Source organism: Narcine bancroftii, chromosome 9, assembly GCF_036971445.1.
Source record: "Narcine bancroftii isolate sNarBan1 chromosome 9, sNarBan1.hap1, whole genome shotgun sequence".
Classification (NCBI taxonomy): domain Eukaryota; kingdom Metazoa; phylum Chordata; class Chondrichthyes; order Torpediniformes; family Narcinidae; genus Narcine; species Narcine bancroftii.
Window position 1 is genome coordinate 59,271,001 of NC_091477.1, and position 24,145 is coordinate 59,295,145.

Sequence of the window (24,145 nt, forward strand, 5' to 3'; positions counted from 1 at the left end):
CTTTTGCTCTAATACATGGCGCCTTTGTTGTAAGGATGCACATTTTATATCGACATTATCTCAGTGATGGAGTTCTCTACAGCACAGAAGCAGGCCTTCAGTTCAACTTTTTTCAAATTTTAAATTTAAAGAAAATTTGGACATACAGCATGGTTACAGGCCATTTCGGCCCATGAATCTGTGCCGCCCAATTAACCTTCATCCCCAGTATGTTTTGAATGGTGGGAGGAAACCGGTGCCCCCTGGAGAAAACATATGCAGACATGGGGAGGACGTACAAACTCCTTACAGACAGCGGGGGACTCGAACCCCAGTCTCGATTGCTGGTGCTGTAAAGGTGTTTCGCTAACTGCTAGGCTCACCCTTCACAGTGGTGACCAGGCTAATCCCATTTGCCTGCATTAAACTTGCCTAACCATGTACCTGTCTAAATGTCTTTTAAACATTACACATTTCCTTGCCTCTCCACTTATTTATACAAAACAATATTTATTTATTTTTATAGATAAAATACTTGTCTTGCATATGATTTGTTTGTCTGTATGCGTGTTATATCTGGTTGTGTGTCTGGATGTTTTGTACTGAGAACCAGAGAACGCTGTTTCGTTGGGTTGACTGGTGCAATAAGATGACAATAAACTTGACTTCCTGTAACAGCTTGCTCTGTTTACCCACGACCATCTGTGTGAAGAAGGTGCCCCTCAGGTCTCTGTTAAATCTTTTTCCTCAAATCTGTGCCCTCAGGGTTTTACCCTGGGGGGAAAAAATCTGTTTACCCCATAATTTTATAATCTTGAAAGGCCCCTTCTCAGCCTTCTAGCTCCAGGGAGAAATGTCCTGGTACACCCAGCTTCTCCTTGCAATTCAAGCCCACCAGTCCCAGTAACAATCTTATGATATTTTTCTGCACCATTTCCAGCTTGACTCAATCTTTCCTGTACCTAGATGATCAAACAATAATTCCAAATGCAGTCTCACCAATGTCGTGCACAGTTGGAGCATGCGATTAAACGTAAAGTTTGCAGACGTTGTGATTGCTCCTGTACTCAATACCCAGACTATTGATGGCAAGTATGCTAAACGCTGTCCTCAACACCCTGTTTACTTGTTTTGCCACTTTAATTAACAGTGCCCCCAAGTCTCTCTGTCTACAATGATCTCCTTGGCTCCACCATTAACCCTGCAAATCCAGCCCTGGTTTAATCTACCTTAATGAATGCCTCACATTTGTCAGAGTTAAATTCCATCTTTCACTTCTTTGCCACTTTCCCAGTGTGATAGTACAGATTCTATCACCAATGGGTATATGTACAGATGGTAGTGTAGGATGATTGTGATTGGCTGAGAGTGTAGCCACACCTACTGACAGGTCTTAAAGGATTGCTCCTAGCCAGACCAGGTCATTCTGGACTGGTCGACCTACTTGTGATATGCTCCAGTCTTTTAGTTAATAAAAGCCTTGGTTTGGATCAACAAGTCTTTGGTTTTTTCGACGCACATCACAATTTTATTAACTAAAAAATTTTGAAAGAATGGAGCATATGCTACGGCTGGAACGCCTCGACATCGACCCACAGTCAGCTACAGCCTCGAATGACTTTAAGCACTGGGTGAGATGCTTCAAAACATACTTGCAGCTCTCTGATCCTGCCGAGATAGAGGACAACCATCGACTACTAATATTGATGACTATGGTGTCCCCAAGAGTCTACCAGAGTGTCCAGGATCCGACCACTTGCGCTGCAGCCATGAACCTGCTGACAGGTGAACAGGGTCTATGCTCGGTACAAACTTGTTACAAGGAGACAACAGCCCGGTGAGTCCTGTAAAGCTTGTATTCAGGCACTAAGGGCAATGGGCAGGGACTGTGCCTGCACAGACAGAACTGCTGTGGAGATCACAGATGATCTCATTCAGGATGCCTATGTGGCCGGGGTTCGATCGAATGAGGTGAGGCAGCGCCTGCTAGAGCACAGGGTAGAAAACGTAGAGGACGTGATCTGCATCGCAGAGACGATGGAGGCTGCGGTTTTAAGTATGGACATGTACTCTCGGGGGTGGACCCCACACTCTGATGTGAGTAGGATGCACTCCCTCTACCCTACTACTGCCGCTACACTGCCCGATACAACCCCAAAGTGTTATTTCTGCGGAAGGAACAAGCACAGCAGGTCCCAGTGCCCGGTGAGAAAAGCCAGGTGCCAGAAGTACCTTAAAAATGGCCACTTTGCTGTAGTCTGTTGCTCCAAAATGGCCACCATCAAACACAGTGCCTCGTGTGAAGCCAAATTGCCACTCTCCATTTCAAACACTTCTTCCTCAGAGCTCTCGTCCAATGAGAACGAGGACTCCACTGCATGGCAACGCCTGAAGTCACGGGGCAGACGCTGAGGCGCAAGTTACAACGCACCCTCGCCGCAATGATGTTCACCCGACCTCACAAAGCAACATCCGACCAGGCCCCAGCCCCGACCTCACCGGCCACCGCCGCCGCCGACCGGGGACCCGCCGCCGCCGACCAGGGCCCCGCCGCCCGCTTCACGACCGGGGCCCCCGCCGCCCGCCTCACGACCGGGGCCCCGCCGCCCGCCTCACGACCGGGGCCCCGCCGCCCGCCTCACGACCGGGGCCCCGCCGCCCGCCTCACGACCGGGGCCCCGCCGCCCGCCTCACGACCGGGGCCCCGCCGCCCGCTTCACGACCGCCATCTGCGGCCATGACATGCAGGATCATGATGCCAACCTTGATAAATTTTTTCAGACTGCAACTCAGCAGAACTTGACCAACAATTTCGACAAGTGTGTTTTTCCGGACCACTCAGCTCGCAATTCTTGGTTGTGTGGTGGAGAAAGGGGTGGTCATGAATCACCTCATGGACTTGCCCCACCCCCCCCCCCCCCCCCCCCCCCCCCACACCCAGAAGGCACTCAGACGCTGCCTGGGTTTTTTCTCCTACTATGCCCAATGGGTTCCACATTATGCCGACAAGGCATGGCCACTCATCAAGACCACCTCCTCCCCCCTGTCAACCGAAGCCAGAGTGTCCTTCAACCGCATCAAATCGGACATCGCTGCTGCAAAGCTGCACGTCATCGACGAGTCCATTCCATTCTAAGTTGAAAGCGATGCGTCTGTATTTGCACTGGCAGCCACTTTGAACCAGGCGGACCGGCCGGTAGCCTTCTTCTCCAGAACCCTCCAGGGTCCTGAGAGCCGATACTCCTCTGTCGAGAAGGAGGCCCAGGCCATAGTCGAAGCAGTACATCATTAGAGACACTACCTCACTGGCAGGCATTTTACGCTGCTGACTGACCAACGCACGGTCTCCTTCATGTTTAGCAATACCCAGCGAGGTAAGATCAAGAATGACAAAATCGCCAGGTGGAGAATCGAGCTCTCCACCTTTAATTATGAAATACTGTATCGGCCAGGTAAATCAACGACCTGCCAGATGCGCTCTCCAGGGGGACTTGCGCCAACATACAACTGGACAAGCTGCAGAAACTCCACGAGGAGTTTCATGGTTACGAGGTTCGCGCACTTTGTCAAAGCTCGCAACCTGCCCTACACAGTCGAGGAGATTCGCTCCATGGCCTGAGCCTGCCCAGTGTGCGCTGAGTGCAAGCCCCACTTCTTCCATCCGGAGAACAGCCATGCCATCAAAGCCACCCGCCCCTTTGAACGTATCAGCGTAAACTTCAAGGGCCCTGTACCGCTGACCCAACCATAACGCCTTCATCCTTATGGCCATTGACCTTGACTGCCTCCTCAGTTATAGAGGCCTTACACAGCATCTTCACCATCTTTGGGTACCCCAGTTACATCCACAGTGACAGGGGGTCCTCTTTTATGAGCGCAGAGCTGTGGCAGTACCTTCTGGAGCGTGGTATTGCTTCAAGCAGGACCACCAGCTATAACCCACGTGGTAATGGGCAAGTCGAAAGAGAGAATGCCACAGTCTGGAGAGCGGTTACGCTTGCCTTCCGGTCCAAAGGTCTCCCCAGCTCTCGCTGGCAGGATGTGGTCACTAGTGCCCTACACGCCATCCGCTCCCTCCTACGCACTGCGACCAATGCCACACCCATGAAAGGATGTTCTCTTTCCCGAGGAAATCTGAGTCATCATGGCTCACGGTTCCCGGTCCAGTCCTTTTATGGCGCCACGTCCGGTACTCTAATAACGACCCCTTGGTTGACCGAGTGACTCTGCTCCATGCGAACCCGCATTATGCCTACGTTGAGTACCCAGATGGACGGGAGGACACTGTCTCGGTAAGGGACCTAGCCCAAGCTGGATCAGGCTCAGCAGTGCCTTTAACCCAATTTCCCCCAATTCCTTCTCCCCCATGTCATGTGTTGAACAGAGGGACCAGCACCACCCCACCAGTTCAGGCCAGACTTTCGACAACGCCGTTGGGGAATTGAGCGAAGCAGTGGCTGCACCCTATGGGCCTGCCGGCGACACGACCCCAATCCCGGTGTCACGGCAGTCACGCTGGATGGTCAGACCCCCTGACCAGTACAGCCCCTAACCTCCATCCACCCTGGGGTCAGTTCTCAAAGAAGAGGTGAATGTGATAGTACAGGTTCTATCATCAATGTGTATATCATCAATGTGTAGGATGACTGTGATTGGCTGAGAGCATAGCCACACCTACTGGCAGATCTTAAAGGATTGCTCCTAGCCAGACCAGGTCACTCTGGACTGGTCGACCTACTTGGGATATGCTCCAGTCTTTTAGTTAATAAAAGCCTTGGTTTGGATCAACAAGTCTTTGGTTCTTTCGACTCGCATCACACCCAGTTGGTTGAAATTTTAGACAACCTTCTTAAAACTGTCCACTAAACTAGATGTCATGTGCAAACTTGCTAATCATGTTAACTACATTTTTATTAATACAGAGTCCTGTAGACACTCCTCTGCTTCCCTCGACCATCCTTGGGACCATACTCAATTAGGTACTAATTTAAGGACTCTTGCTTTTGCACTATTTTTTCCTCTCTGTATTGCACATTTGTTTACATGTGTACATTGTGTGCAGTTATTTGCACTGCCAAGAAGTAGTAATTTTGCCACACCTGCAGGAAAAAGAATCTCAGGGTTGTGTGATGCCATTCATGTCCTCGGACAATAAATCTGAAATATGTCGATGGAGTGCTCTCTGATGTCACTGTCTTTGTGAAGCAGAAACTCGCATAGATATCTGGAATGGATGGGAAGTTGGACCCATGAGGGATCAGGTTATGTTTGCTATTTTATGTACCTTTTGGTGTTCAGATTACCAAAGCAGGCGGTGATACAAATATCTGTTGGTTTGGTAGAATATTTGCCAACATGCCAAATCTCTTCAGACTTCTTAGAAAGTCAAGGTGTTGGTGTGCCTTTTCTTGGTTGTCTTGATGCGCTGGCTCCTGGAGAGGTTTTTTGAAATAGGAGCTCCGAGGAGCATGAAGGTTCTGACCCTCTCCATCTCTGTCCTATCAATGCAGAAGGTGTGTGGTCCTTCTGCCTCTCTCAGTAATTGGCTCCTTGGTCTTTGTGAGATTGTTCTGGCTTCACCCAACCAGGTACACGATATCCATCCTATATTCCGACTCATCATTTCCAGTTTTTCAACCACATGATGAATTTTCGATTGTGCTGGAGATGAACCAGCATGAGTGAACAGAGCAGCGGCTTTCACGGTGAAAAATTCTCACGTTGGACTTCACCTATTTGAATTAGCTCCATACATAGGGCTCCTTGATGATTAACAAAGTCATCTATCTACTCCCTTCTTACTCTTTTGCCTTTTATGTACTCTACTTGTAGAAAGTGTTGGGATTCTTATTACCCATATTTATCAGAGCTACCTCATACCCCCCTTTGACTTCCTAATTTCCCTCTTGTCCGAATTGCATCATTTATACTGCTCAAAGGGGTCACTTGATTTCAACTCTCTAGAACTAACGTGTTTCTTTCTTCTTGACCATAGCCTCTCTGATCATCCAGCATCCCCTAATCTTGTCAGTTTTACCGTTCACTCTGACACATCCCCGTCTCCCTTTTAAAAGCCTCCCATTGCCACACATCTCTTTAGTTTCAAACTATTGGAGTTATGGTCCCAAAGGGCTCACTTACTGACAGCTCAGTCACTTGCCTTGCCAAATTTTTCAAGAGGACATACAGTATTATTCATTCCATCGATGTTTGAGAAATGTTTTTTGGACGCTTGTAGTGAATTCCTCCCCGTTCAAGCCATTTGGACTGTGAGAGTCCCAGTCAATATGAGGTATATGTTGACTATGTGGTAATGTAAGGCAAAGTGGTCAAAATCTATCATGCCCAGCTTTGTTTACTTGTTCCGCAATGTTCACTTGTAAATGAAAGGATTTTTCACATTTGGCAGGATGGGATTCCTCTGTTCCTTCCAGGACTAGTATTGGAAAATGAATCTTCAGTAATTGCCAGTAATTTTTATCACTTACAATAATTACAGTCATTCAACTTAATTCTGTGGCACAAGTTTTTGGGTGGATCTGGTTGGTACTAGCTGATCGAAAGCAACTAGCCAAGCGGGGGTGGGGGGGGGGGGGGCAGGTAAATGAGAAGCTGAGGGAGGGGGTGGGTGGTTACATTTTACTTGTATTCAGCTGTTCTTAAAATCATACTCCTTCCCCAAGTTTCAAGGTTCCTTTAATTGTCCTGTAATAATATATTAAAAATACAGTATACATGATGTACTTTAACATTTTTCTGCTGCGAGTTACCTATGGACATTGCCTGACAAGCAAAAGAGAATCCCTTCAGAGATTCTGATTGCCCGCGAATTCACCTCCAGCAACCCCGCGAATTCGCCTCCAGCAACCCCACAGCATCTGAACCCATACAGACTCCAGTTCAAACCATTGGGAGCCTATGCTCCAGATCCAAACCTCTGATATGATCAGGATGGTTTCAGCACACAACACTCTTCCAGAGCCCTTCTTGCCCTCAGCACCCTCTTGAATCCTGCACTGTCTGTAAGGAATTTGTACGTTCTCCCCTTGTCTGCATGGGTTTTCTCCAGAGGCTCCGGTTTTCTCCCAAGTGCTGGGGGTGTGGGTTAATTGGGTGTAAATTGGGTGGCATGGGCTCATGGGCCAAATGGCCTGTTACTATGGTGTATGCCGAAATTTAAAAAAAAATTCTGGTTCCAATACCTAGTTCCCATGAGCCCACAATCACGTGTGAGTCCTTCAACTGAAAGTCATCAACAGTCAGGGGCTTCAGCTGCTGAACCCTTTGCTAGTCCGCTGCCATAGGATAGTCTCCTAGGCTTCTTTGGTGGGACGGGTTTTACCTGTTTCTGGTGCCTTGAGCCAGCCTGCTACTACCCCAGAGTCTGCAACTCCCTCATGGTACGCTGCCCAGCACAGGCACTGGTGCTGATGTTGTAACAGATTAAAACATTGGTTCTCAACCTTTTTCTCTTCACTCACATCCCACTTTAAGTAATCCCTATGCCATCAGTGCTCTGTGATTAGTAAGGAATTGCTTCAGGTGGGATGTGAGTGGGAAGAAAAAGTTTGAAAACCACTGTTTTAATTGTACCTAATTGACTCGTTATGTACACAGTTTCAGAACTCCAAAGGAAATGGGCCAATGACAATATTTCTCAAGCAAAATATTTCACTAACAATTGAGTCTGGAACAGTGATTCTCAACCTTCCCTTCCCACTCACATATCACCTTAAGCAATCCCTTAATAATCACAGAGCACCGATGGCATAGGCCAGGGGTGTCAAACTCAAATTCACGGAGGGCCAAAATTAAAAACTTGGACTAAGTCGAGGGCCGAACTAAATATTTATTGAAAATTTTCAACAACATCTGCAAGTTTTCTCTTCTTTTAACATATGTAATGTTAAACTTTAGGATATAACTTTAGGAGGATAATGTTACAGGTCAGGAGTAGGTAGCTCAAGTTCACCCTTTGCTTGACCTGAGGGAAACATATTTGGTCCCTGTGGAGATGTAGTCAGCATTCACAGGCTGTGTCCATTTTGGCCTGCATCAGGACTCAGCATTTCCTGCTCACTCCTCAGGCTCTAGGCCTCTATTCACCCTCGACCCACCATCCCTCTACCTGACCAGTCCTTTACCTAACCTCTACTCACCCCTCACTCCACTCGCTCTGCCTCTACCCACCCCATCCTATACACGCCCCTCTACTGCCTCTCCCCTCAACCTGTTCCTCCCTCTACCCGTCTCTCACCCTCTAATCATCCCTCCCCTACTCGCCCTGCCCCTCCCCTTTTACCTCTTCCCTATCCACCCCTCCTTCTACTCATCCCTCCCTCTAACTGCCCCTCGCACCACCATAACTTCCCCTGCCCATTACTCCTCACCTACACCCTCTGCCCACCCCTGCTTACCCACCCACTCAGGCCCAGCGCGCTGCCGATCAGCCTTTGCGGACAGCCACCATCTCTCTCTTCACGTGCAGGGCCGAACCAGCCGTCCCCGGGGTCCGCGCAGGTGCAAGCGCTGAAGGCCGTGGCGACCGGGAGAAGTGCGCTCGCGCTGTGGAAGGGCCGTCCGTTGCCAGTCGTGCGGGGCTCGCGCTGCCTGGGGGCTGTGCGCAGCCTGCCATGCCCGTCGCGCCGACAGGAAATCACAGGCGCTTGCCCATCTGCCGCACCGCTCGACAGGTGGGAGAAATGACTGGTTGTGCGGGTAGCATTCCAACTGGCTTGCCAGCTGATGACATCGATTGACTTCTCGTGTTACAATTTTTCGTGTTACAATGGGGAAGGATGTGCAATGAAGGGGGAGGATGGTGGGGGTGACATTACCAAAAAACAGCATCGGCTCTCACTGCAGGGCGGGCCACCTCTAATACATTTTTGAAATGATCTTGCGGGCCAAATATAATTATATCGCGGGCCAAATTTGGCCCGCGGGCCAGAGTTTGACATGTGTGGCATAGGGATTACTTAAAGTGGTATGTGTGTGGAAAGAAAAAGGTTGAGAACCACTGGTTTAAAACGAATTTATAACTTTGAGGCTGTTGCATCAAATGTTGAGTGAGGTCTGATTCAGCTTTCAGATTTATTGTCAGAGTACATACACCAGCATTGTCAGGGTTTCATCATTCGCGAACATCTGGGGAGCTTTTGAAAGTTTATTCATAGCAGAAATTGAATATTTCTTTCTGATGTGAGAGCATTGTTTGATCATGTGGAACCTATTGAGATAATGATGGGCTGTTCAGTGCTTGCCTTCTGCTTTGAAGAGATCCACTATGTAAATGGCTGCCAACTGAGACAGATTATCTGAAGACTTGATGGAAACACTTTTTAAAAAAAACACTAAACAAAATTGAACTAAATATTGCTAGTTGAACAGAAGGAAGACAGTGTTAGGTGTATGCAAGCTGAGAATCTACGACAACCCATTGAGTCACGGATGATGCCCCATCTGGAATATTTCCCTGATGCGGAATTCCACATAGGATCCAACGGGAGATCCGAACCTTTCTGGGGCTTCCCCATAATTAACTGAGGAATTCTCTTTTGGTTCTGTTAATGTTAATCTATTGTGATAACAGGACTGAAAATTGGGAAGAAAATTGGATTACAAAATAACTGTTTGTTTAATATTTTGAATCAGTTAAGTATTTTAATGTGATTTTAATGAACTTTCTTGTTTTTTAAAAATATTTCATAATTTTTTTCTTCAATTCTGAAAGTTTTTAGTGTTCTCAATGTTAATGATATTTAAAAATTGTTGAAACTAATTGTAGTTTTGACAGGAATGTGGTGAATCTTTGGAAATCCCTGCCACAGAACTCGTGTTTATTCAGATGTCGTGACGTTATCAAGATTTCTGGGGTAGTGCTGGGAAGTGGTGAAGGAAGATTAGCCAAGATCTCAATGAAGTCCTTTCAAAGAGGTGAATGACCTCCTCAGGGGCTTCCAGACTGGGTTGTTCTGAGAGTCATACCTCTCTGAACTGTACTACCTGGAGATATTATTGTTCTGTGGACCGATGTTTCGACTGACCTGCACCTTCTTTGCCTCTCTGATGTAAGTTCAGGCAGGTGATCATTCCAGGCACTGGCTGGGCCTTGCCTGATCGAAACCCAGAGCAACTCGAGTTCATCAAGCGTGTTAGGAAAAAGGGTAGAGAGGATTCTAATTCAGTTACGAAAAGACATCATGAATAAAGGAAGTGTTGCTTTATGATGATGCTGCGATCACATGGCAGAATGAGAAAAAGCCCCAAATAGGCAATTGATGGGGTGACCTGTGAATGTGCCCATTATTTATTTTTACGCTCGAGGCCTAGACAAAGCAAAACAATTGCCTGAAAGGGCAAGGTTTAAAGCATAAGAAGGTAAAGCAGTGATGCTAATTTTGATCTGATTATGCTGATGTGATGTGCCTGTCGTAAATATAATGGTGTACATAAATAAAACTTGCTGTTGAGATAAAACAACTTGTCCACATTTATTGCTGTCTAATGGTGGGGGGGGGGGGGGGGGGGTAGTGGAGTGTCTTTTAACGCACTGGTTAATTAAAACAAAATTTTCATGATATTTGAAACCTCAGGCATGTAACTGAACGAATTGATTGTTAGCCAATAATGGTTAAATTGCAGTGCTTTGATTTACAAAAGTGGGTGTCAGTGGGGGTAAAGGGGGAAAAAAAATCTAATTTGAGACTGTTGCCAAGCAGGGAAGTCTAATGATAAGCTGAAGGAAAGCCAATTTACCCCCGTTGAATAAAAGGAGTGTATCATCAGGAGACCAGTAATCTTCACTACAATAATTTGGAAATTTAGATCTGTGGATAGCAATTTACCAGAGTAAATAAAAAAAATTTGTTGTTGTATCTGTTTACATTTAGATTTCACAGAAGGGTTACAAAATCGGAGGAAGCCCTTTACACCAACTCCAATTCAGCTGGTCTCCCTCCTCTGCCTTCTCCCCACAAAGCTGCACATTCCTTCCTCTCATATACTTTTTCAGACCCCTTTAAATGCTATAATTGGTTTGCCTCTGATTATAATCCTGGCATAGCATTCTAGATCCCAACCATTCACTGCTGTGGGGGCAGGGGGAATGCTTTTCAAATTCTTTTGACATCCACCTTCATTCATCCCTAGTTCTGGTTGTCTGCATCAATTGGAATAGTTTCTCTTTATCTGCTCTTTAATCTCCTGGATCTGATCCCCTCACAACCTTGTGTGTTGCAGGAAAATTGGCCCCTGCTTCTCCAGTCTCCTTACTTTTCTAGGGTCCTGGCCTCCAGGAATCTTGACTGCAACCCAGTACATCACATTTGGAGCATATATGGAGAGAAATGTGTGTTTATTGATTTTTTATTTTAGTATTTTAATAAGATGGATGATAATAATTGTGGGCTTCTTTCACATATGGTATCTCATCAGTGAGTTAAGGACACCAGGTAATGGAGTGGGAGTAGGGCGTTGCTTGTTCAAGCCTGCTCTACCAATTAACATGATGATGGCCATTCTATGCTGGTCCCAATCCTTTTCTGAGCCATTGTTCCATACCCCTCTCATCCTTGATCCATCAAATATATATACACATCCACTTCAAATGATCCAGCTTCCTCTGCGGCAGAGAATACCAGAGATTCTGACAGAAGAAGCTTCTCCTACCTCATGGTCCTGTGTCCTGCAGTAAATTGTTTGGGATTCTCCCAATGACTACCCTGTCATGTCCCCTTTTGAACATACAATTGAATAAGGTCACCCCTTATTATTCTAAACTCAAAAGAATTTTAGTCCAAGCTGATTTGGTGGGAGAACCTTCTCATCTCAGGTGTTAGACTGGTGAATCTCCTTTGGTGTGCTATCAATGTTAATATGTATTTTTCAGATTGGAGGGGCATAATTGTAAGCAGTATTCCAGGTGAGGCCTCACTATTGTCCCATTTAAAAATAAAATGGAACCCCAACTCCCATTGCTAAGGAAGGCCGGAAGGCAGTTTTCTTTCATAATTACACGTGGGACCTGCCTGCTGACTATTGTCATTTTAAAAAAAGACTGGTCCTTTTTAAGGCAAAGTTTAAAATTAGTACATGCATTTTTGCCATTTTCAGGGTTTTGGTTGGATTCATGAGAATGGTTCCAAATTAGTTTAGAAATGTAGGCAAGACTTGTTGTTTACAAAAAAGATTTTTTATGGATTTATATCAAGTAATTAGGGATTTTTTGTGGAAAGGAAAATTTCCTAGGCTGGCGTTGAAAAAATTGATGTGGGATTTTCAATTTGGAGGGTTATGGCTACCTAACTTTCAATTTTATTATGAAGCAGCTCAATTTAGATTTCTTAGCGCATTAATGGCCACACAAGATACGCCTAGTTGGGCACAGATAGAATTGGCAGTTATTTCTGAAATATTTTCGAATGAATTTTTATTTCGATGGAATAAAAATTTGTTACGAACATATGATGTACCAATATTGAAACATTTAATGAATTTATGGACAAGTAAATTACATAAAATGGGATTGAAAAATAAGTGGTCGGGAAGATTACCATTATATAATAATCAACTTGTTCCTTTCACGGTATCTAATACTATTTTGAAACAATGGGAGGAGAAAGAAATACATAATTTATCTGACTTTTTTAGAATGTCATTTTTGTTCTTTTGTAGAATTGCAAAAGAGATTTGATATAAGTGGTTATTCTATATTTGTGTATTATCAGTTAAGATCTTTTGTAAAATAGGTATGCGGTCATCAAATGAATTTACTGTCTGAAACTGATTTTGAGAAATATGTGCTCTCATTTCCAAAAAAGGGTTATATATCAGGTTTGTATCGTATTTTGTTGGAAAGTGAAAGTAAAATAGATTGGGATAAAGATAAAATGAAATGGGAAAAAGATTTAAGTTTAACAATAACTGAAGAAGATTGGTCTGAAATCTGCCGTAATAGTGTTCGAAAATTGATTAATGCTAGATTGGCGATGATTAATTATAGTTTTATACATCAATTATATTTAACACCCGAAAAATTTAAAAAATTTGGTTTTAGTAAGTCAGATCTTTGTTTTCGTTGTGATCAGGTTTCTGGTACCTTTTTACATGCTGTTTGGTTGTGTGATTGGTTACCACAATTTTGGAAAGGTATTCAATCTGTATTTAATAATCTATATAATCTTCATATTGTATTAGACCCTGATATATTTTTATTAGGGAATATGCAACCGTTGATTGATTTAGAATTAGATAATTACCAGATCTCTTTTATTTACTTAGCGCTGGCAGTGGCCAAGAAATGTATAGCGATTACTTGGAAGAATAGAAATGTATTGTCTTTAGATAGGTGGTATTCAGAGATGAAGTTTTGTTTGGTTATGGAAAGAATATCTTTTTCTATACAAGATAAGATGTCTTTTTATGAGTTAAAGTCGACCCCATTTATTGATTATATACAATTTAAAGAAGTTCGAATTAATTATTTTTTTTAAAACTTTTTTATTATATATTTTTTCTATATATAGGTTTTCTTTTTTTTTGTTTTTTTTATTATTAGTTGTTTTTTTTTCGTTTAAGTTCTTTTTGTTTTTGTTTTTTCATATATATTCATATATAATAAAAAAATTTTGGATTAATAATTAATACTTAATTAATATTTTTTTTGTTTTTTATATATATCGATCTTTTTTTTTAAGATATATTTTTAATTTATTTTTATTATACTAATAGTATTAATTCTTCACTTTTTATCGTGGGGGTGGGGAGGGGGGGTTTAGAGGTTAAAAATAGTTTTTTTTTGTCTTAGTTTTTAGTTGTTAGGGGGAGATGCTGAGATTGGTATTGTATTAACTATGTTACTTTGTACTTGTATTATTTTATTTTGTATTTTTTCTGTACGTGAATTACTTACTTTCTTCATACGTTAAAATTAATAAATAAAGTTTCGAAAAAAAAAAAAAAAAGAAATGTAGGCAAGATTTTGTTTATTCCCTGAATTAAATCTCAGTATCTAAACAAATCTGAAAAGTTTGCATTCATCTTTCCTGATTACCGAGTAGATGATCCATCTTGGCCTCCTTCCAAGATAGCTTCTGGTTAAGTGGTCTTAACACAACATTGATGCTGGCATTCACCTGACAATGCCCACATCTCTCCTGTTCACAGAAAAAAGGACAGATCCAACCTGGCTAATCACTGCCCATCAGTCCATTCCTAGCAGAAAAATGACAGACTAGTGACGTCAATAACACTCGGCATTATCCTGCTTGCTGATGATCTGTCTTCATTTTTCTGGAACACTTGGTTCCTGATGTCATCATAGACTTGGTGTAAAGCTGGGGACAGCTTTTGATTAAAGGGGCCTGATAATACCCAAATCAGTAAAAGGCCAGGACAATGAAGGAGTTGCTTAGAGCAGTGTATCAAACCTGACCACTTGCAGTTGCTCTGTCAAAGACCTTCCCGCCATATAAATGGACTGTAGAATGAACATTTCCAATGTTCGCTTCCATTTATAACTCATCAGAAAATGCATCTGTGCCTGAATGACATTGAAACTTGAGCTGATAAATATAAAGTACCCTCTGTGACAGATAATTGCCAGGTAATGATTGTCTTCAACAATTGAGAGTGAGACACACAAGCCTGCAGCACTGTGGACTGTAGTCAAAACACCGAGATGCTGGAGGAACTGAGCCAGTGTCACAGTGTTCATCGGAGGTAAAGACGTATTACAGATGCTTCAGGACTGAGCCCTTCCTCAAGGTAAGTTCAATAAAGGAGAGGCCAACCACTTTTTTTTGTCATTGCTGAGTATCCCACAATGACCATCCTGTGGGTTGCCAAATCTAAATTCGACTTGCCACATAAACACTGGCTACAAGAGTATGACGGAGGCTAGATCTCCTGAGGTGAGGCTGATAGCCTGATCTAGTATTGTCACAAGCAACAGAAGTGTGACGGAATAGATAGGATGAAGACTACTCCAACACTCCAAAACCATGGCACTATCTCGTATGAAGGAGCCTATTTCAGCAACAATCAGTTTTCTGTATGAAAACCTGAGCTCCTGCAGCACTGGCGCGTTGTCATCTAGAACTGAGAATAATCTCTCACAACGAGAACACCTTGATCAGCACTCGTGTGTGGGGAAGTGCCATCATTACCTTCCGTATCACTAGCCCCTTTTCCACTGGCATCCCAGTTAATTGGCCATGCAGTGTCCCGGGATAGGAAGCCCTTTGTGCCGTTTCCACTGGGCCACCCTTCTTTGGCTTGGCTTCGCGGACGAAGATTTATGGAGGGGGTAAAAAGTCCACGTCAGCTGCAGGCTCGTTTGTGGCTGACCAGTCCGATGCGGGACAGGCAGACACGATTGCAGCGGTTGCAAGGGAAAATTGGTTGGTTGGGGTTGGGTGTTGGGTTTTTCCTCCTTTGCCTTTTGTCAGTGAGGTGGGCTCTGCGGTCTTCTTCAAAGGAGGCTGCTGCCCGCCAAACTGTGAGGCGCCAAGATGCACGGTTTGAGGCGTTATCAGCCCACTGGCGGTGGTCAATGTGGCAGGCACCAAGAGATTTCTTTAGGCAGTCCTTGTACCTTTTCTTTGGTGCACCTCTGTCACGGTGGCCAGTGGAGAGCTCGCCATATAATACGATCTTGGGAAGGCGATGGTCCTCCATTCTGGAGACGTGACCCATCCAGCGCATCCACCCTTAATAGGGGTACAACTAATCCCCGGGGATGGAGTGTTTTACCTTCAACTGAAAACGGGTGACTTTCTGATGCCCTTTTTCCACTTTTTTTATCAGCTGACACCGGGTCATATGAGTAGGGGTCAACGTGGTTAATCCCTGGCGTAAAATGACATCATTTCACACCAGCGTGCTGACAGTTTTCTTTTTCCCCGGTCCCTGTCCCATTTGATTCCTGGGACAAGGTGCCAGTGGAAAAGGGGCTACTGACAATGATGTGTTGCCTTTCCTTCATTGTTGCTTTGTTTAATGGACTGAACTCCTTGGTCAACAGATTTAAAAGCATACCTTCACCACCTGGACCACAGTCATTTGTGAAAGGGACTCGCAGTTAGTGAAGGGCACAAGGTGCTGGCCTTGGCAGTTCTCCCCTAATTCCAGAAATTAGAAACATCAGAAACCCCAGGGTAAAAACTAGCACGCTTCGCTGAACTGCATCCAAGAGGCTTCCTCAAAGGAATCTGTCACTGCCTCCAGTTCTATTGTATGTTCTTCATGTAAAGAATATCCTGAAGATGCCATGATCGCTATTGATTCAAAACCTTCTGGGGGGTTGTAGGTTAATTGGGTGGCATGGATTCGTGGGCTGAAAGGACCTGTTACCGTGCTGTATGTCTAAATTTAACAGTTAAGAACCTTTAAAATTTAATTTGGGAAAAGGCTATACAATAAAACCCATGTAAAGGGTATACAGTAAAACCCTGGCACCTACAGGGATTGGTAGATGCTGGATGAGAGAGTTTTCCGGCTGCCTGAGACTGCATGGTGCGTGAATGGAGAACTAACAGTGAGGTGCGCCAAATTTAAACCCAGTTATTTTCCCATTTTTTTTTGCTGGTTGCTTGAGGTTGTTGGCTGCTTGAATTCCGGATAACTGGGAGCTTACTGTCCTCAGTCTCACTGTTTTAAGAGAAAGCAATGACAAAGCAACAACAAAAATACCACGGGAGATGGCGGAGGGATAAGTTGTAGAGTAATCCACCTGGTGCAGAATTTCACTTCTAACTTGCACCATTGACATATCCCTTTGAAACAGATCACACAGTATATAGTCTGGCTCTATCGAAGCAACCATTGATGGCATTAGTATGCACTTTTATAGCTGGTAATGTGGAGAAATGACTGCAAGCTTTCGAGTATAGTCAAGTGATATTTCTCGTGATTAATAACTCAGCAAACAAGAGATTTGATCACCCAAGTCTAGGAAGGGGCCAAGAAGGTGTACATTTGGAGAAAGTGTTTAAAAGAAATACCAATTTATGTTTGTAGGTCAGAGGAGGAGTGTATTGTGTGAAGTACTAAATCCCACAATTAGATTAGCACTTACCTCATGCATAGAACTGACATTGCATACTTGCCCCAGTTTTAATGTTAAGACTGGAGGGTTTCCATGGCAGCAAGAGCTTTTAACAATAGCTGTAATCCACTGATCTGACAGGCGTTGCTCAGTAGGAACATTTCTAAAGATATTGAGTAAAAGCTTATTTGTATGAGAAGCTGGACTTGATACAATTCATTTATTATGTGTAGAGTTCCTCAAAAATTAATAGAACTAGTTAGAATAGATTTAAATAAAAGATATCTTTGTGAAATCGAGCTCAGATAGCCACTTCATAAAACTGTGCCCTTGAAGACTTCTTAGAATGTTTTTATGCGCACTACAAATTCTAAGAGAAACCCTTGCCGACTGGTTTTCTAGTTTTGGAAGGGCTTGCTGGAGCCTGAAAGGTATTTCTAATTTCTTCCCTTGGGTATGTTTTTCTTTGACAAGTAATGGCAGTGTTGGATAAAACTGGATTGAAATGTTCCCTTTGAGTGAATTGAATTAGCTGATTCATTGCCATTGTTAGATCTGGATTGATGGCTGTTTCACTGCTTTCATTTATTTTCCATTGTGTTATTAAGGTTGGAGTACTTCCTATTGGGTCCTAAAATTGTTTTTTTTCCCCTGCCTGTGAGGTGCGTGGAAGTCACTCAGAGGTGATACTGTTCCGAGTCACTAATTACTCAGATTTGGTTCATTAGGTAGTAACTGAGAGCAAAAAGTTGGTTGGTGGCAGAGGAGAAGGATTTGTCCAAACAGTATGTTGTCTGACTGTTTGTCACCTTTTCTGTATTTGTGGTGTGGCTAAATATTCCAGTGACAAAGAACTGAGCGCGAGTTGAACTGAGCATTCACCATATTGATTATCACTGAAACCATCTGCAGCTTTGGGGAAATCATTGGTTTTCCTGGTCATCTTCTAACTGTGTTGGACAATTTTGAAAGTATGAAAGGGTTTGACTGAGTAAATTTGGAAAGATCAAGGAGCTTAACAAGTGACTTAAATATAGACACATTGGTAATAAAGAAAGTATAAACTGTGGCGGGGAAAGTGATTTAGAATATGGAGCTTTGGTTGTTTCTAGATGAAAAACATACCTACCTTCAGGGAAGTTGAGAGAATGTATAAGGGCCAATGTTTAGATGGTGTTGGATTGAGGATGTTAAAGAAGAAGTCTGCAGATGTTGGGGTCAAGTGCACACATCAAAGTTGTGGAGAAACTCAGCAGGACAAGAAATAATGGGTAACCCATGTTTTGGGCCTGGGCCCTTCATCAGGGCAAAAGGCAGACAAGGCACCTGAATAAAAGGTGGGAGGGGAATGGCATAATCTAATAGGTCATGGTAGATTCAGGTGGGAAGGTAGAAGAGAAAAACTGCTGAGGTGATGGGGATATTGGGTAATGTTGCATGGAGAGGAAAGCGGGTGGGATTGGGAGGAAAGGAGACAAAAGGATAGGGAAGGAGAGACTCTGGGGGCGGGGGGGCAGGGGGATCAACAGAAACCAGGGAAGTCGTTTACACTCGTCTGGTTGGAGAGTACAAGGTATTGTTCCTCCAGTGTGGGTTTGGTGGTGCACAAGGCCAAGGACAGACTTGTTGATGCAGGAATGGTGTATGGAGTTCAAATGGATGACCAGCAGGGGTTTCATGTTATTGCAGCAGACAGAATGAAGGTGCTCAATGGAACAATCTCCCAGTCTCTGCCCAGTCTCTCCGACATAGAGGAGGTCACAACGGAAGCACTGCATGCAGTACACGTTCCCTGCAGATTCACAGGTGAAATGTTCCTTCACTTGGGAGGAACTGCTTGGGGAAGGTGTGGACGCACGTAGAGTATGACTTGCAGTCAGAGCAGTAGGCTGGGAGGGCAATTGAAGGGAAGGAATGAGTTGGCTCTGTTCTAAGGAAGATGGGACCTGTTCCGACGGGACTCTTTGCACCAGAACTGGAGGGAGACCAATATCTTTGCGGGAAGGTTTGCTGATGCTACTCTGAGGGGCAATGTTCTCAGGTGCAGCTATTTCAATGTTAGAAGTGTTGTAGGAAAGGCAGATGAGCTTAGATTGGTTCATGGAATTATGACATTGTGGCTTTTAGTGAAACTTGGGGGCAGGATTGGCAGCTCAATGTTTTGGGCTTCAAATGCGATAGAGGGGAGAGATGAAAGGGGGAGGAGTGGTGTTGCTCGTCAGGTAATATATTACAGCTGTCCTCAGGCAGGATAGACCAGAAGGCTTTTCTACAGAGGCCATATGGGTGGAGCTGAGAAACGGGAACGGTATAACTGCACTTGTAGGGTTGCATTATGGACCACCCAATAGTCAACGAGAATTGGAGGAGCAAATCTGTAGAGAGATAGCAGACGGATGCAGGAAACACAAGGTTGTGAAAAGAGATTTTTACTTTCCACATATTGGCTGGGACTCCCATACTGTAAAAGGTTTGGACGGCTTGGAGTTTGTCAAAAGTATTCAGGAAAGTTTTCTAATTCAATATGTAGAGGCACCAACTAGAGAGAATGCAATACTGAATCTCCTATTAGGAAATGAGACAGGACAGAAGTATGTGTCAGGGAACATTTTGGGGCCAGTGATCATAATGTCATTAGTTTCAAGTTAATTATGGAGAAGGATAGGTCTGGGCCTTGGGTAAATTGGAGAAAAGCTACATTTTGAGGAAACGAGAAAGGATATAGAATGCATGGATTGGGATAAGCTGTTTTCTGGCAAGGACATAAGAGGTACGTGGAAGGCTTTCAAAGGTGACATTTTGAGAGTACAGAGTTTGCATGTTCCTGTCAGGATTAAAGGCAAAGTTAAAAGGCATAAGGAACTTTGGTTTTTGAGGGATATTGGGGATCAGGTTTGGAAGTAGAGAAAGGTGTACAGCAGGTATAGGCAACAAGGAGCAAATGAGGTACTTGAGGAGAGTCTGAATTGGCATGTCAGATTTAGAATTTATTGTCATGAACGCATCACAAAATTGATTGTTTTGTGACAGCATTGCAGTGCAAACATTTATGCAAACCACCTTACAAAATGAATAAAAATAGTGCAAGAAAATTCAAGGTAAGGCAGTGTCTTAAGAATCTGATGGCGAAGGGGAAGGAACTGTCCTTGTACCCCTGAGTGCCCATCTTCAGCCTCCTGTATATTTTTCCCTATGGTAGCATGGCCTGTAGAACTTTTCAAGAGTCTTCTGTGACATACCAAACCTCCAGGGGCTAGCCTTCGACATGGAGGCTCCAGGACAGATCCTCTGAGATGTTAACACATTTGAAGTTCTTGATCCTCTCAATGGCTGACAACTCGATGAGGACTGGATCATGTTCTCCTGACTTCCTCCTGAAGTCCACAATCATCTCTTGGTTTTGCTAATGTTGAGTGTTGTTGGTGTGACACCATTCAATGAGTTGATTGAGTATTATAAAAACTCAAAAAATATGAGAAGAAAATCAGTACCACTAATAGAAGACATGAGGTTGCTTTGGCAGATAATGTGAAGGAAAATCCTAAGGGGTTCTACAGTTATTTTAGGATAGTAAGGGACAAAATTGGTCCCCTTGAAGATTGGAGTGATCAGCTATGTATGGAGATAGAAAAAATGGGGGAGGTCTTAAATGGGTTTTTGCAACAGCATTTATTAAGGAAACTGGCACAGGATCAAGGGAAGTGAGTAAAAAAGACAGTGAGGTCACTTAAATTGAATAAAATGTGCTTGGTGTCTTAAAGAAAATGAGGGTGGATAAATCCCCAGGGCCTGAAAAGATATTCCCTTGGACCTTGAAGGAGGCCAGTTTAGAAATTGCAGGGACTCTTTTTTTAATTTTTTAAAATTTTTCACACTATAAACCATATTGACCAAGATACATACAGACATTTTTTTCTCTTGAATATATACAGTCATTTTCTCCCCTTTTTTCCCCCCTCCCTTCCCTCCCTCCCTCACCCCCTTTCCCATTTATTTGAAGTTCAATCTATAAGATGCATTAAACCCATTAAACAATGTTGTCATTTAATAAAAATAAACAAGAAATTGTACTGAGTCAGTTCTTTTCATTGTCTTCTCCTTCTGTCATTTTAGGTGGTGGAAGTCCATGGTAGGATTTCTCTATTGTATTTCATGTATGGCTCCCATATTTGTTCGAATATTGTGATGTTATTTCTTAAATTATATGTTATTTTTTCTAATGGAATACATTTATTCATTTCTATGTACCATTGTTGTATTCTCAAGTTGTCTTATAATTTCCAGGTTGACATAATACATTTTTTTGCTACAGCTAGGGCTATCATAACAAATCTTTTTTTCTGCTCCATCCAAATCGAGTCCAAATTCTTTATCTGGTTTAGATCTTCCCAAAATTTTTTCACTTTCTCACATGTCCAGATTGCATGAATTGTTGTTCCCATTTCCTTTTTACAGTGAAAACATCTGTCTGATACTGTTGGTCCCATTTATTTAACTTTTGAGGTGTGATGTATAGCCTGTGTATCCAGTTATATTGTATCATGCGTAACCTCGTGTTTATTGTATTTCTCATAGTTCCGGAGCATAGCTTTTCCCATGTTTCATTCTTTATCTTTATGTTTAGATCTTGTTCCCATTTTTGTTTAGGTTTACCGTTTGTATCCTCGTTCTCTTTTTCTTGCAGTTTGATGTACATGTTTGTTATAAATTTTTAAATTATCATTGTGTCTGTAATCACATATTCAAAATTGCTTCCTTCTGGTAACCTCAGACTGTTTCCCAATTTGTCCTTCAAGTAGGTTTTCAGTTGGTGGTATGCAAACATTGTATCGTGAGTTATATTATATTTATCCTTCATTTGTTCAAAGGATAATAATTTATTTCCCGAAAAACAATTTTCTATTCTTTTGATTCCTTTTCTCTCCCATTCTCTGAAGGAAAGGTTATCTATTGTGAAAGGGATTCGTTGATTTTGCGTCAATATTAGTTTTGGTAGTTGGTAATTTGTTTTATTCCTTTCTACGTGAATCTTCTTCCAAATGTTGAGCAGATGATGCAATACTGGTGAATTCCTATGTTGCACCAATTTTTCATCCCATTTATATAGAATATGTTCAGGTATCTTCTCCCCTATTTTATCTAGTTCTAATCTGGTCCAATCTGGTTTTTCCCTTGTTTGATAAAAATCTGATAGGTATCTTAATTGTGGTGGTCTATAATAATTCTTAAAGTTTGGTAGTTGTAAGCCTCCTTGTTTGTACCATTCTGTTAATTTATCTAGTGCTATCAAATTGCAGGAACTCTTGTAGGAATATTTAAAATATCCTGAGCCACATGTGAGGTACCGAAGGAGTAGAGGATAGCTCATGTTGTTCTGTTGTTTAAAAAATAAATTCCAAGCTATGTTGGACGTTAGTACAACCTTTGACAAGGTCCCACTTGGGAGGTAAGTCAGGATAGTTCAGAAGCCTGGTCAATGGGCTCCAAAATCAACTGGGTACCTGCCCTACCTTGGAGGTAGTTAGGGAACCCAGTTAAACTTACCTAGATCATGTCCATCGGCGCCTTGAAAACTAAAATGGCTGACCCAGTTACTCCTGTGATGTCAGCGCTTGTGCAGTGGCGTCTCAGGGAATCTCCGACTGAAGTGTCTGCTGTAATTGGGGGAGGGGGAGAGAGGGGTTGCTGTCACGGGGGGCACAATTGGGGGGAGTGAGGTCGCTGACATTGGGGAAGAGGTTGCTTCCGTGGGAGGGGTCAGAAGGGTCGCCGTGATCGGTGGGGGGCAGAGGGGTCGGCTGCCTCGGGGGCAAGGGGGGTTGGCTGCCACAGGGTGGAGGGGAGCATTATTGACGATGGGGGGGGTGACTAACAGCTGCTGGAGGGGACGGGGGAGACAGATCACCGATAGTTTGCGTGATGCGTCACCTACCGCGGGATCCCCTTTAAATTGCCATGTTGGCGATATACTGGGTCAATTTTTAATTTTTACTCCCCCCCCCCCCCCCCCCCCCCAGCACCTTTGGCCCACTAAACGCTCCTGGGTCCCAGGCGCTGCAGCATAAAAACGCAAGGAAGCAAGGAAGGTTTTCAAAGGTTGCAGAGCGATCTGGAAAAATAAGAAATGACAGATGGAATTTAATGCAGACAAGTGTGAGGTGTGGCATTCTGGAAGAACAAACCAAGGTAGGACATGCACCCAAGTTCCACAAAACAATAGAAAAGACATTTTACGTTTCTTATGATGAAATAATCAAAAATCTGGACAGGATTTCCCCTAATCTCATGATGCAGTTGAACACTCTTCAGCTCATGGTCCAGGATGTGTAAAGGAAAAGATGTTTTAGAACTTAAAAAAAAATTATTGCTCTGTGATCGCAAATTCTTTTTTAATGAACTATGGATTTTATTTTGTGACTGTTACTAGAGATATATTGAGTATGAATAAAATATCTTGCAACGAGTTGGTGAGTTCATACGTTTGCGACTGACATTTGTGACGAGAATGAATGGATAGTGATTTAAAAAACCCACAAATGCCCAGGATGTTTTATATTTTGCAGTGGTGTGGGCTGTGAATGAGACCGGTTGACTCTGTGTACATTATCGCCATTGCAGTGAGCCAAAAGAGGCCAAGCAGAATCAAGTTTCTCTAGCATTAGAAGATACCGGTCTTTTAGCAAGGAACACAATTGGCTTCACATTACATATGTGGTGAAACCTTAGGAACAGCTAAGGTTGGTACATTGGACTTTTTCCTGATTGAATATCCAGTTACTAATGCCGGTTCAATGATGTTAGATCTGGAAGCTGAGAAACACGTGATTCAATCAAGGCTGTAACTTCCAAGACTGTTGAAAGTGCAATTAATTGTTGGAGGTGCCACCCTTCATGTGAGGTTCTTATTTCAGACATTATTTTGCAGGTTTTTGGTCAGTTCTATTCCTTCAACAAATATCCGGCTGATCATTTTACTGCTGACATCATTTCACTGTGCACAAAGTTTAGCACATTTCAAGAAGAGTTTGTCAGGAGTGGAAGAGGGGGCAGAGTGTTCTGGAAGTCCTTTTACTTTTTAATGCATATCCAGTTGAAACTCAGCAAAGATTGAGTGTTTTA

The 24,145-nt window shown here is 43.3% G+C and overlaps 1 protein-coding gene across 1 annotated transcript in view; it reads left to right on the top strand.

The window, feature by feature from the left end:
* Positions 1 to 24,145, top strand: part of LOC138743686 (AT-rich interactive domain-containing protein 5B) — a 175,532-nt gene that overhangs the window by 30,295 nt on the left and 121,092 nt on the right. The gene's annotated exons all lie outside the window — the stretch shown is intronic.